Source organism: Ctenopharyngodon idella, chromosome 20 (genome assembly GCF_019924925.1).
Source record: "Ctenopharyngodon idella isolate HZGC_01 chromosome 20, HZGC01, whole genome shotgun sequence".
Taxonomy (NCBI): Eukaryota; Metazoa; Chordata; class Actinopteri; order Cypriniformes; family Xenocyprididae; genus Ctenopharyngodon; species Ctenopharyngodon idella.
In genome coordinates, this window is record NC_067239.1 from 5,537,254 (window position 1) to 5,551,676 (window position 14,423).

The 14,423-nt window shown below is 38.0% G+C and overlaps 1 long non-coding RNA gene across 1 annotated transcript in view; it reads right to left on the minus strand.

Moving 5' to 3' along the window:
• Positions 1-14,423, minus strand: part of LOC127502698 (uncharacterized) — a 132,488-nt gene that overhangs the window by 108,324 nt on the left and 9,741 nt on the right. The gene's annotated exons all lie outside the window — the stretch shown is intronic.

The window sequence follows — 14,423 nt, forward strand, 5'->3', positions numbered from 1 at the left end:
CAAAAAGTTCATAAAGAGATCGTAAAAATTGAGTGGTTAAGTCTCAATTTTCTGAAGAGACACAATCGCTTTATATGGTGAATAGACTGAATTTAGGCTTTTATTGGAATGACACAAGGGTGAGTAATTAATGACAGAATTTTTAACTTTGGGTGAACTATCCCTTTAAAATATATGTAAAAATACTTTAAAGTAAAACTTTCATTTGACATTATTACAAAGTGTACTCATTATTACCTAAAGTGTGTTAAGAAACATTGTCATGAAACTGTCATTTCTTTAAGTACTTAAGTTTAAAATGTCCTTTTATTTCTTTATGTAATATTATATTATAATTATATTATTCTGACTTTTTTTCAGAATTGCGAGTTATAGGGCCCTATCATATACCCGGCGCAATGCGGCGCCAGGTGCAACACAAGTGTTTTTGCTAATATCAGCCCGACGCAGTATTTATTTTCACGTCCTGCGCCACGTTGTTTAAATAGCAAATGCATTTGCACCCATCTGTTCACCCATGGGCGTGCTGGTCTGAAAACGAGGTGTACGCTAATATTAGTCTTTCTGGTTATCCCGAGGTTCACCGTAGTCAACCGGATCCGGGCCGTATCCAGGTGAGACCAAGGACCTGCACCTTGACACGACCACAACGCAGCCCTAAAGTATCAGCAGAGATTGAGTCAACTAGATCATCCACTGTGAGGGCCTCATCGACAAGACAGCCACGACACAGTTCCTCAACAACCGTCCATACCGCCATGATGAATACGATCCTCAATTGGATGGAACTGGAATAAATACTTTGAATGTTGCGATCCTGTCGGACTTATGATAGCTACCTGAATCGTAACAAAGCACTGTTGGCCAGAGGAGAACTGGCCCCCCGACTAAGCCTGGTTTCTCCCAAGGTTTTTTTCTCCATTTAAACACCTATTTGCCACTTGTCTGCCACCTGATGTCACCTGATGGAGTTTGGGTTCCTTGCCGCTGTCGCCTTTGGCTTGCTTAGTTGGGGACACTTGACATTTGACTTGACATTTGATATTCAACAGTGCTTTGATCTGCCTGCATTGACACTATTCTTTTAAGAGCTGCTGTGCAGCCAAATAATGTACCAGTTATCAATGTAAAGCTGCTTTGACACAATCTACATTGTAAAAAGCGCTATATAAATAAAGGTGACTTGACTTGTGTTCAGGCGCATTGTTGGCGTGTTGCTATTTTGAGGCAACTGAAAACAACTTTGCCATTAACCAACAAAAACCTAGTTTAAAGTCAATGGCGCAATATTTTTTTTTTTTATTTAAAGAGCGCATTAGTAATATGCGCCTATAGGCGGGTGCACAACATGCATACACTCTGCTTGTTACACACACAAGGACACACAAACATGCCAAATATTAAAAATAAAAGGATTATGTTAAAGGTTATTATTATGTGCATAAAGATAAAAAAGCTGTGGTGGAATCCGGCTTGTCCCATAGATGGTCTGTTCACATGCTTTAACCTCGCGCACGAGCAGATCCGTTCCTTGCTAGAGAAGCATTCAGTTTTTCCGCTTGCAAATTCCGCCATGTAAAATAACAAATCTGCCATGGAGCGAGCGCAACTGCCTTTTAAAGGGAATGGGAGATGAGACTCTGATTGGTTTATTGCACGTTACACCCAAAACACACTCATTACTCATTAAGAGAATAGGGACAACCCTTTTAGACCATGCGCCGGGCGCGCAGACCATTTTCCCCATCATTAAACTAGCAAAAGTGGATTTGGACAAGCCCTAAGTGCACCTGCGCCATGCACTTCAGAACATGCGCTTAGATCGTTAAAATAGGGCCCATAAAGTCAGAATTGCGTGATATGTAGTCACAATTTTGGGGAAAAAAGTGAGAATTGCTAGAAAAAAGTCAGAATTGTGAGATATAAACTTGCAAGTGCAGTAATAGTCAGAATTGCGAGAAAAAAGGCAGAATTGCGAGATATAAACTCACAATTGTGAGAAAAACATGCAATTGCGACTTTATATTACGTAATTTTGACTTTATAACTTGTAATTACGACTTTATATCTCTCAATTCTGAGAAAAAAGTCAATTATCTTTTTTTTATTTCATTGCGGAAAGAAGCTTCCATAATATAGCCTATTCATAACATTAACAAAGTATTTTCTTATATTAAAAACTTTTATAATAATTCAATGGTTTGCAGTTACGAGCTTAACAGGTGTTTTTGGTGTACTTCATCTTGGCCGGTTATGTTTCTCCATGTCGTAAACACAAGGGGAATGCTTCTGAGCCACAAATTTATATGGGCGTGATATTAAAATGATGATTGTTTTTAGCCGCCACATTTATCAGCGTCCGATTCGTATGATTAGTGGCACACGTTTCATGAATCACACATGAACCCTGCCTGTCATAAGATGATTTCTGTGCTCGTTTTTATGTTATATTGATAAATGAGGCCAACTGACCATAAAGATTACGTTAATGCCTGCAACAGCACCCCTTGTGGCAATGCTGAGAATGCAAAAAGTTTTTATGTGAATAATACATTTTACTGCGTCCTGTCCAGTAAGAACATGCACATTCAGAGTCATCACTTTTCCGCTCAGATTTTGAAGTTGAAAAAAAAATTGTATCCTTGATAATCTAGTTGCATCTTCTGCAGATGATTTGCTCTTAACTCTCTAGCCACTCTCATATGCTGTGAAAAGTCTTTGAAATTGCGCTTGTGCTGCTAAAAGCATTTATGATTTGGGCCTAATATTTACACAGGAAACATTCAAAATATTCAGTAAAATAATATGTAGACAAATGCGAGCGCACACATTGGCAGGCCAGTGAACTTGACCACATACAGATTTAAGGAAGTAATGTAAATGTAGTGATGTTGGCTGCCTCATCTCCTGTCACTTGTTGATAGAGACACGCTGTGGAGAGCAGAGAGCTGGATTGGCATGTCCTTTTGCACTCAGAGGAGAACTGTGGGACATGCTGAGAAACAGCTGTCCCGTCTCCTTCATAACAGTGCCTTTAATTATGTCTGACCTACAGAGAAAAGAAGAAACCCGCCACGACCTCAGCAAAGCACAGCGCACTCACTTTCCCCAATAACACCAACTGACGATTTCATAACTCAAGCAAACGAGGTGAAACGGTGAATGAATATTAAGACTGGTACAATGTTTTCACAACTGCTTTCCTGTTATTATTTTTGAGTTGTTGATAAAAGCTATGAAAAAAAAAAACATACCGTCCACAAGGACGCAGCTGGTTGAGAAAACAACCCGTAGAGGAACCTGCCTTTTTTTTCCTCTCCGTCAACAGCTGAAACAACAGCAGTTCTTGGAGGGAAAGCCTTTGTGTTATTGGTAATCATTCTGACACCCGGCCAAGCAAAAGAAACTGAGCCATGCGTCATAAGGTTCCAACCTACAACCTCTCAGCCTACACACCATGCAGCGGCACTCTCCCTCAGCGCAAGACCATGGGCCCACAAAGACCCTCTCTGGAGAATTTACTCGCTTTGACTAAAAGAGCCATTGTTTCTATATAAAACCAGTGATCACCACCACAATGTGCACATACACTATAAAGGTTTCAAAAGATGGATTTCGCAGTGATGCCACAGAAGAACCATTTTGGGCTCCCCAAAGAACCTTTCAGTGAACAAAGTACACTCTAAAAAATGCTGGGTTAAAAACAACCCTAGTTGTGGTGGTGATCAAGTTGGGTTAACCCATTAATAAATGTTAATTTCCAACATATTGTACTTTGGGTTCATTTTAAGCAAGCAATACAGTCATTTTTAAACAATAGTTGAGTTAAATAAAACTACCCAGCAGGTTGGGCATACATTTAACCCAACCGCTGGGTTAAAACAACCCAACTTGGGTTGTTTTTAACCCAGCATTTTTTTAGACTGATCAATGCCATTACAGAACCTTTATTTTTAAGAGTGTATGAGGGATCCTGGAAAACTAGGGCTTCCAAACAATGAGTTATAGTCAAGAGTGTGTGTGTGTTATTGAGCAAAAAACAGTTGGGGGTTGGTGGTGTGTTCGCGCTGTGTGACAGAAAATGCTCAGGAAGTTCACTCCTCTCACGTGGGCACTGGGTTTTCTGGAAAGAACAAACCAACACAATGGAGCTCCACTAAAACTGTTTTCAAGGCAACGGATTTCCTGCCCTGTAGTTGTAGTAAGGATTGCCATACAGAGATTGTATATGTACACGAGCAGATAATAAAATTGATATAAGGCTAGTGCCGAATGACTAAAAAGACAAACACGACATTCTGTCTTATCAGAGTTAGCCTGGGCATAAACAGCCTCTGTTGATAGGAAAAAGAAAACAGGATGGCGTAGGTGGCAAAAAGAAGAGGAGAAAGAGGAAGAGAGACCATATTCTGCACAAACACAATGGCACGGGTCACACCCCCACTTCAGTTCAGCTGGACTGCAGAGAAGAATATGAACAAGAGGACAAAAACAGAATAACAACACAGAATGTGTTTCTCCAATATGAGGGTCAATGACAAATAAGAGTGTCCACAAAAAGAAAATGAAAAAATCAAGTTTAAAGCACACGTGTCACAATTTTTGTTGGTTGGTTTTATTTGATTTAGAAAAACTAAAATTTCAAGAAAAGATTCAATTTAATGAGTCTGTCATGTGGTGAAACCATCATTTAAAATGTAATAACAAATTTCCTCACACCTTGAATACACCAGAGTGTACACATCTAAATTAATGTTTTCAAAAATAAAATGGAAACAGGAATATATTTTTCAAGTAAAAGTATTTTTATAGATATAATGAATTATTAAAGGGGACCTATAATGACCCTTTCAGTCTCTGGTGTCTCCAGAATGTGTCTGTGAAGTTTCAGCTCAAAATCCCCCACAGATCATTTATTATAGCTTATCAAATTTACCCCTATTTTGTGTGTGTCCCTTTAAATGCAAATGAGCTGCTGCTCCCGGCCCCTTTTCCAGAAGAGGGCGGAGCTTTAACAGCTCGTGCTTTGGTTGCTCAACAACAACAAAGCTGGAGAATCTCAAGCAGCCAAAATGAGGATTGTCAGTAACTGTGTTCATCCTTGTTCAAACCGGAGTCGGACACTGATGGCGAGACTTAGAATGCATCTGGATATTTCTGAATGGTTAGTGGATAGATTTATGTAGTTACTGTGGACTTGATTCAACTCATCAACTAGCATGTGTCGTCTTGTTAATCATTTGTGCAAATCCAGCGTTGAATTGACCCTAGTTTGTGAAACAGCCCGGAGTAAAATGGCGGCATGGCAACAACAATCTACTACAACAAACTCTCCCTCTTCTCTAAAGCAGCCCGACATGGCCTCACCCCCTTTGTTGTGTGTTCTTGGGGGCAGGGTTTATGTTAATTTTAGGGTTAGTTATGTCACTAACCCAGGAAGAAGCTCGTTGTAGTCCCTACCAGCCATTTGTTGTAGTCCTTAAACAGCAAATTCTTTAAAAGAAAATATCTCCCTTTGCTTTGAACTTTGAGCGTCGTAACTTTGCAGATGTTGTTTATGCTCAAACAGTAACATTACACACTAAATAAAGTTAAAAAAGTGAAATCATAATCAACCACCCCTTTAATTCATTAATATTATTAACGTTCTGAGTGTTTTGAACCACATGACATTTTACAACCTGAACTAACCTTGTTTTGTAAAACAAAATTATCTTATTATCAAATTATCAGAGCCTTACGGAGGGACTGCAGGGGTTATGTTTTTTTTTTCTGCATGTTGGTTGCACCACATGACATAATAAAATATTAATAAACTGTAAAGAAGTAAAAGTTGGACTAGGCACTGTGCAAATACAGAGTTTAGGCCTCAGATGACCTCAGTGAAACCCAAAAATCCTGGACATCACAAAATAACAACCAAAGCGCATAACACATGGCAGAGGAAGATGTTATCATATACCACATTACCGCAGCTAGTGTCTCATACTGCTGCCAACTATGTGGTGGGCACAACGGCTGCTAGACTTAAGCTGTGGGTCTGCGCCAGTATTTTTTCAGCCCCTGGTGAAGAAGTATAATAAATACCCCAAGCACATCAATCCCAAGATTTCCAACCACTGTCCGCCACATTTCCGCCATATGCCTGCCTGCAGAACGATAAATTACATTTTTCTTAAAGGCTGTGCTACCCTTCAACTCAACAGAAGCACTAAAAAATGCAAGAAGAATTTAAAGGAGACATCAAACATAATGCATCATAGATAGGTAGTCATTATGATGTACCATAGTATGGTCAAACGATCCAGTGCATTTCTGTGTTTCTGTAGAGTGTCAAATGATTCAATTTAAAACGTGTTTTTGCAGCATTGCGCAGTGTACATATCTGTTGATTTCTTGAACGCAGTGGCCAATCAGAAGTGCTTAAGTTAGCACTGAACAAAAACTCCAGCGTTTTGAGCAGTGAGTGAGTTCTGCGTTCTGCACGCTCGCGTATCCAAAGTGTAGATAATATTAAAATAAGAGATTCAATGTGCAGTCAGCTTCATGTAGCTGGATTTTCTGACATGCCATATCCCGCATACAGTATGCTTGCTTTTCTGTTAAAATTAACAGTGGTTTGTGAATGTAGACACTTTAATAACAAATAATTTATCAGGAGCGTTTATGCTGGAATGTGTAGGTTGTGCAGTGACACGTAACTGAAATTATTTCAAGGAAAAAGGGTAAGCACATCTTCCTATAGCTTTACCCTGGAGTTGGTTCTCCCTCTTCCTATGGTGGCCACGATATAAATATTTTTAGCCGCATGTCACGTGCAGGGCTCCGTACTACAGGGACATTAATAAAAAAATTCATTTAAAAATAATTTAAATTTCACTGTATGACCATTTAAACCAATTAGTAAAGGATAAAAGGTGATTAATATTTTATATTTAAGTGTATATTTATTTTAATATATTGATTTGAACCTGAAATCTTGATATTGAAAAAAAAAAGCATGTTATGGATAAATTTTTGTTGTCTATTTTGCCACTGAGGGGTCCGTCTTTGCGTGCAAGATTTTGTTGTCAGGGAGTTGCTTCATTTAAAGCATTAAGTAACAACACTGAACATGGAGGTAGAGCTCGGCTTATCTCCCTCTCCACCTGTTCCAGTTTGCTCTATTTTTTTTTTTTTTTTCAAGGAAATGGTTATGAATGAAAAGCCACATGGCTTCACAATCAGCCTGCTTTATCAATCTTTCATTCACTGTAATTCAAAATTAGAGGAGTTTATGAATAGATGAATGAGAAGGTGTATCAATATTTCAGTTGGTTTAAATTCACAGTTATGAACAAACATGCATCTCAAAACATCTCTGCCTTTGTCCCAATGGAATGTGTTATGAAACACTAAAAACTGAATGAGAGTGAGGTAAGACAAAAACTGGAGAGGCTCGACAAAACAATCCAAGGTGAAAAAATGGTTTTCAAACACTGAAAATATATAGGCCTGGTTTCACAGACAGGGCTTAGCCTAAGCCAGGATTAGGCCTTAGTTCAATTAAGGCATTTATTAGCTTTTATAAACTTTCACTAGAAAAACACATTACTGGTGTGCATCTTGAGACAAAACAATGACACTGACATATTTTAAGATATGTCAGTGCAAGTTGCTTTCTGTTACAACAGCTCAAACATGCATTTTAGTTTAGGACTAGCTTAAGCCTTGTCTGTGAAACCCAGGGATAGTGGTCTACAAAGACAAGATACTATGCTTTTTGTGAAGATTGAATTTCCAGGACTCTTGATTTGTTCTATGACAGACAGATTTGGCTCAGTTATGCTCAGATTCTGAGAAAGTGAGTGTGAAAATTGGAATCGAATCAAAACTCAATTAAAAACTTTTAAGCCTTTCTCTCAGATCCAGTGTTTGTGTAATAACTGTTTTGCCTTTGCAGGCCATTATACATGTACAAAATTTATAGTAGAGAAAAGAGCAACTCATCAAGCCAAGATTTTTACGTTTCCTTAAATGTTTTGAGCGGTTTCTCTTTTTTAAAATATTGAATTAGATTATACTTTCATGTTTGTTTCATGTTTTCATTTTAGTTAGTAATAAAGTCAGTTTAGTAATTTTGTGTTTTGTCATTTTTGTTAGTTTTTTTTTTTATATATATAGTTTGTGTTAAGTTAATTTTATACTACGAGGTTGTTGAATGCTTGAATCTGATTGGTTGACGAATGTTCTAAGGTGTGCAATTATTTTCAGGGAAACGCAGAGCTAAAGTCGTTCTAGACTGCATTACAGTTCCCTATCACTTTGCCAAATGATTTCAGTTATTTCAAAGTTCCTTACAGCCTACAACAGAAAAAGAGCCAAAACCCAGAATGACACTGACCACGCAAATAAATATAGTAAACAATAGAATAAAAATGACAAATTATTTAAATGTTTTTTGCCACAAAATTATGTTTTATTATGTATGGAAAGCACACACTGTCTTTCTCCCATTCGCTCTCCCACTCAAACGCACACACATACAGTACGGACACACGCTCAAAAACGCGCTGCTCTGGCGATTTTATCAGTAAAATAGTTTAGCAACTTTAGAAACTACATGGCATTTCTCACTAGCGAGGTAATAACGGCGCTGTTCTTGAAGCAGATAAACTTACAGTTTCGCTATTAGTAGAGACGCTGTTGCTGAACACTGTTAAGAGACGCACACTGACTCAAGAAACTCTTAAAGGCACTTAAATGGACAAAATAAGCTCACGCAATTTACATATGAATGCACCCGGAGATGACGGAAAAACATACGGAGAGCATCAGCTTTTCTTTCTGCTCTGACAGCCGCAAAACCTCGCCGAACGCTGTGAGTGTGTTAAAAATCAGGAATGGTGAGAGAATATACTTGGTACGTTTTTCGTCTTCAAACCAAACTTGGGTCTTCAGCCGACAAAGTTTAAATCCCGTCTGGCTAGCGCGCTTCCCATACCGTTTACACATTAGGTCAGTAGGCAGAGAGTAGTCGTTAGTACCATTTTATCATGGGTGAATATCGAAAGTCTTAAAAGTAATAACACCTCTTTTTTCAACAAGCTGCAAACTTTATGGCATCGTTCATGTCTGTAGCACAAATCCATTTTTAACACACTGCTGACCCTAATTATGAGCAATAATAAAGCAAGAAGCACTAAAAATTAGGTAGCAAGGTGATTACTGAGCTGTGATCCATAAAAGAGCCTATTCTCTTAAAAGACCCCCACAGGGTTACCTGTCCAGTGTACTCTTTCACTCTGTCCAGCTAGCGCCAGTACTCTGATTTACTCTGACTCGGAGACAGGAGACGGCCGTTAAGATGGTTGTGGAGTCCTGACAATGGGCTTGGATATGACAGGATTACTCTGTGACCTTTGACCAGCCCTCCATTAGGACCCTAGTGATTTCTAACCATGGGCTTGAGGGCAATGAACTACAGAACACTAATTACAGACACACAGTGACAGGCCTGGGACCACAATGGGCTTTTATGAGGGATTGGACAGACTGGCATTAAAACAGAGAAGGGCGCAGCAGGGCAGGGGACATGACCGGGCAGCTGTTCCTCAAGCTCCGCTCGCCTCAGATATAACATGATTCACTAACTCAAATGCACAGCAGCAACTCGGCACACAATATAGCAGACCTAATGTTAATGCTGAAGTTCTCGGAGATCATTTTCACTAACAATGGGACGCAAAATAGCACCAGTATAAAATGAAACAGAGCAAGTCTGCGACGTGATACGAGTCATGGAAGTAGCACTGGTGGTAATAACAATACAATCTTAATTGGTGGCTAATTCATATTCATATTAATATGAGTTGTCGATTTGGTTACACCCCAGCGATGTTATGTTTAGGGATGGGGTTAGGAGAGGACCTTCATGATTAATTAAAAAAAAAAAAAAAAAAATCAATAAGTTTTCATACAGTTGACATTGTACGAATTTACAGAAAATCCATGCCTTGTAAAAGTTACGTTTCCCCTTGAGATCGGGTTAGATATATCCTACAACAGGCCAACACCTTGTTAGGATGACAAAAACAGAGCCGTTAAAAAACGGGTTATTTAACGGCTCTGGACAAAAAGCTTTAAAAGTCACATTTTTAGTCTGGTGACTGGACTGGTCTGCTTCAGCGGTTTAACCGTGCTCCTCAATGTCAAAATGACTGAGATGGCCAATCAAATCAAAGTAGGTGGAGTTTACTGTTCACAGAAGTAGAGCGTGAATTCCAGCGCGAAGCGTCATTTTAACATTGAAAGAGAGTGAGGTAAGATGTAAATAGTGAAACATTTAATACATGTTTTGCGATAGAAATGTTGAAAGACAGACAGTAACATCCAGCGATGCAAAGTACTCGACTTTTTTCTCAAATATGGCCGTTCTGAAATGAAAATATACATTTAGCCTAAAGTTACGTGATTCATGTAACGTTACTGAGTGTGACGAGATGTTCAAGTATGCTGTCGTGAGAAATCAAGTCCATCGTGGATAAGGATTGTTGCAACATACTATGTTCTGTAAAAGTAATTTAATATTAATTTGACACAATAATAGCAATGTGATATAGTATATAATATTACTATTATAAATTTTTAATAAATTGTCATGCTAAGTACACACAAACATTAATTTGAAACATGTAATTAGGAACTATATTGGAAGCAAAAAATATATATAATATAATATAAGCTAAGCTAGCAGGCTAATCAGGTAGATGTATGCTATGTTAGTACGTAAGCTAACTAAAGCTGCGTCCGAAATTGCATACTGTTGAGTAGGTACTACATTTGAATTTAAATTTACTTCACAACCGTTGAAAAAGTACATTCAATATAGTATGAATGCATGTAATATGAATGAATTCGGACGTACTACATCCACCATGTTGTTACTGTCACATGACCTTCCAGCGTCAGTTACATCCCTTCAATTCCATTCACAAATCCTCTCCCATGGCCTCATGGGATAGTAAAGTGTCCATTGTATGCACACTTCAGGATCTCATGGGAAGTAATAAGTCATCCGGGTACTTTTCGCCTACTGTTTTTCGAATACTATAAATTCAGACATACTACTCTGTTTGCATACTGTTTTTTGCGCACTATATAGTATAAGTATTCGATTTAGGACGCAGCGTAAAAAACAGTAAGAATGAGAAATGCTTGATTTCACAACCTATAACTTCAGTTACATACTAGTATATGAACCATGTCATTTAAAAGACATTAATGGTCATTATAATGCATTTTAAATGATATAAATCATAACATGATTTTGCAGGAATTATAATGAGGCACTAAAAATACTACCCATTAAAAGTCCATTGAACCAATGGGATCTTTCAGGGTCCTAAAGGAGACCCGATTCCTGGGGGGGACTCGATTTCTCACCACAACGGCCTTGATATACAGTATTGTAATGGACAACAATTTCACGACTGGCCAGTCAGAATTGAGTATTCCATTAATTATATAATTAACAGTATAAATATCTAACTATAACTAACAGTATTATAGTTCTAAATAAACTATCCGGCAAAGTGAAAACAATGGCTTAAAATGCGTAAATAAAGAATTCAAGAATGCACTAAGCATGTAATTACTATAAATACCTACTCCTTTTGGATTTATTTTCTTATTAGGCGTGACCTAGGACAGAACGTAACTGGCTGTTATACAAGGACAAACAAGTTCTAGTAAAACAAAACGTTCCCGTTCTACTAATGTTAATGGAAAACATGGCTGATTTAGATTCTGAAGCAAGCACACCCTTTAACAAAAATAAAATCTTTTTAACCTGTTTAACAACACAGCAAATTACAGCTGAGTGAAAATGTATGTTTGTATGAATCCAGCGCAGTGTGTTCAGTTTTCACAAATTCAGCATGTGGCGGTGGGCAATTACTATACAGCCCCGTCTCGGAGGCGGGTAACTGGGCGATATTTACACAAGACCCTCCTCATAGACGGACGGATCACTGCTGAGACGACTGGGCGGCTGCAAATAACGACAGGCCACATGTCAAAGAAAACACAGCCCATGGATATCTGATATTATACCAACAGCTATATTAACGATTATAGTATATACACTGATGTATAAATAATTGCTTTTTCCATGGGTACAAGGGTAACGGTGAAGCCCAGTCCATATACCAGCCTCTACCTGGGTGGCTCAGACACTGAAAGATATAACTACTGATGGCATAAACATTAAGATTCACTTATATACATGAAAAATGTATATAAAAATAAAGAAAATTTATATTAGGGTTACTGTCATATACTATAGATATAACTGCTCTACACTGCAGTTTATGTTAGGTGAAACAGGTGATAGTGACAAACTGTATAGTCTGGATGACACGGCACGCATGAGGATTAAAAAGGAAATGTACACCTGGATTTCGTAACACTTAAACACGTAACAACTACACCAGTACGAAAGGTGATATGAGAATTCAAGGAAATCTAAAAAAGGAAAGAAACAAACAGACATGGTGTGAGGAACTGGTTTCACAGGCAAGTTGCCATTTTCTACATTTGGTCTGTCTGGGTTGTGCTGCCCAAACGAGTTTCTGTCAAGTACAAAAACACAGATGATTTTTCTCTGTTGTAACTCTGGACATCCCCTACTGCCTGCATCATCTGTCGTGATCAGAAAGAGGATCAGGATGCTTCAGTCTGGTCATGACCTTTAATTTACAATAAAAACCCTCTCTGACCTTTGTACACTTGAACTATGAATGATCAAAGATTTTTAGAAATCCAATAGAAATTCCAAATAAATCTGACAGTAAATATTGCATAATCCATCCAAAAGCCACATCTCAAGTGATTATACCGTTATTATACCGCTATTTTGTATAATTCTTTTGGCTAGTTTTAAAAACACTCATGAAAACTGAAGTATAAATTGAGATGTGATTTAAATTAAACTAAAAATATTAAATAAGAATCAAAAAACATAAATATGAATTGGCTCTTCACTTTCATTAGGCTAGTTCATATATTTTGTAATTCTTGTATGTATCTATGTATGTATTGTTACATATACTAATGTTATTTGTGTATCTTAGATTTGTTCTAAATTCACTGTATGTTCAATAAAGTAATAAAAGAACTAACTTATGGTTCTTAACTTATTGGTTTGATGTTTATTTGTCATTATACATTCAGAGAAAATTAGCAGGGATGATTATCATAGCTATATTTGTACAAAAAGGTGTTAAACTAAAGAGAACAAGTATGAACTCAAATTAAAATAGCTTTATTAGCATGACAAACGTTTGTACGTAATGCTAAAGCATTAACTCTGTGTATTAAAGTCCATATTTTGTATTCAGTCAGTGACGCGCAATGTCATGTTTACGTGCACAAACACTTGATCTGTCGCAACAAAGTGAAATGTGCCAGAGACTATCGATAAGTCCCTGTGGTGACAAAAAACGATCTTATCTGTGTCTTATGGATGTTATGTACTATATTTCAGACTGTTTTGTTATATTTATGTTAACGGCAGTATCAGAGTTTTACATCATGTTGTTAACGGCAACAAATATACGTAGCCTACCGGACAAGCATACAAACGTCCACCTCAACATTAAATACAAATAAACGTGTAATTACATCTTTACATAAGTTTAAGACTCATGTAAATTGAGTGAAAACATTCCAAACTAGTATGGAATCCTTCTTAAAAGTTACTTAACAATTGTCACGTTGAATTTGATTAGTTTGCGGTTGTGGTTTAAACATTGACGTTTAACACTTGTGTATGTAGTTTTGAGAGGATCTCTAGGGACTGTCACGGAGACGGACGATGGACCTTGTGGCACGCTGTCAGTCCACGATAAGACACGCCCCTTTTCAAAACCATTGGCTGACCTGACGGAGCAAATGCACTTTGCCATAAAACAGCAGACAATTGCCCTGTTTCTTCGCGCCACACGAGAGTGTATCTTAACATATATAAACAATTCATAAAGTAACTCGTCCCCTAATCCTGAAAGTGTTTCACATGTTATTTCACGGACGGCTGCGTCTTATGAAATTGCCCAACTCTCAAATATACGCGGCAATGCACTCTTCATACACTTATGCTCCCTCTTCTTCTCAAACTGAAACGTCGTGACATGAAAAAAATAAGTTAAAAAGTAACACGTTATACATTACTCGGCTTCTTTGTATCTATCCCGCCACTGCCACGGTCTAAAACAGCTAAGCGGGTAACCAGATATTCAAAAACAATACGTAATCCCAGAATGCAATGCAACGCTTCTTCGCCTTACAGCATTACCTCATCCCATCAGCCACCGCGAGAAGAATCTTCTGGTGGTGGTCGTCAAGGCAACGCGCCTTATCTGAAATTGTGGAACGCCCAGTAAACC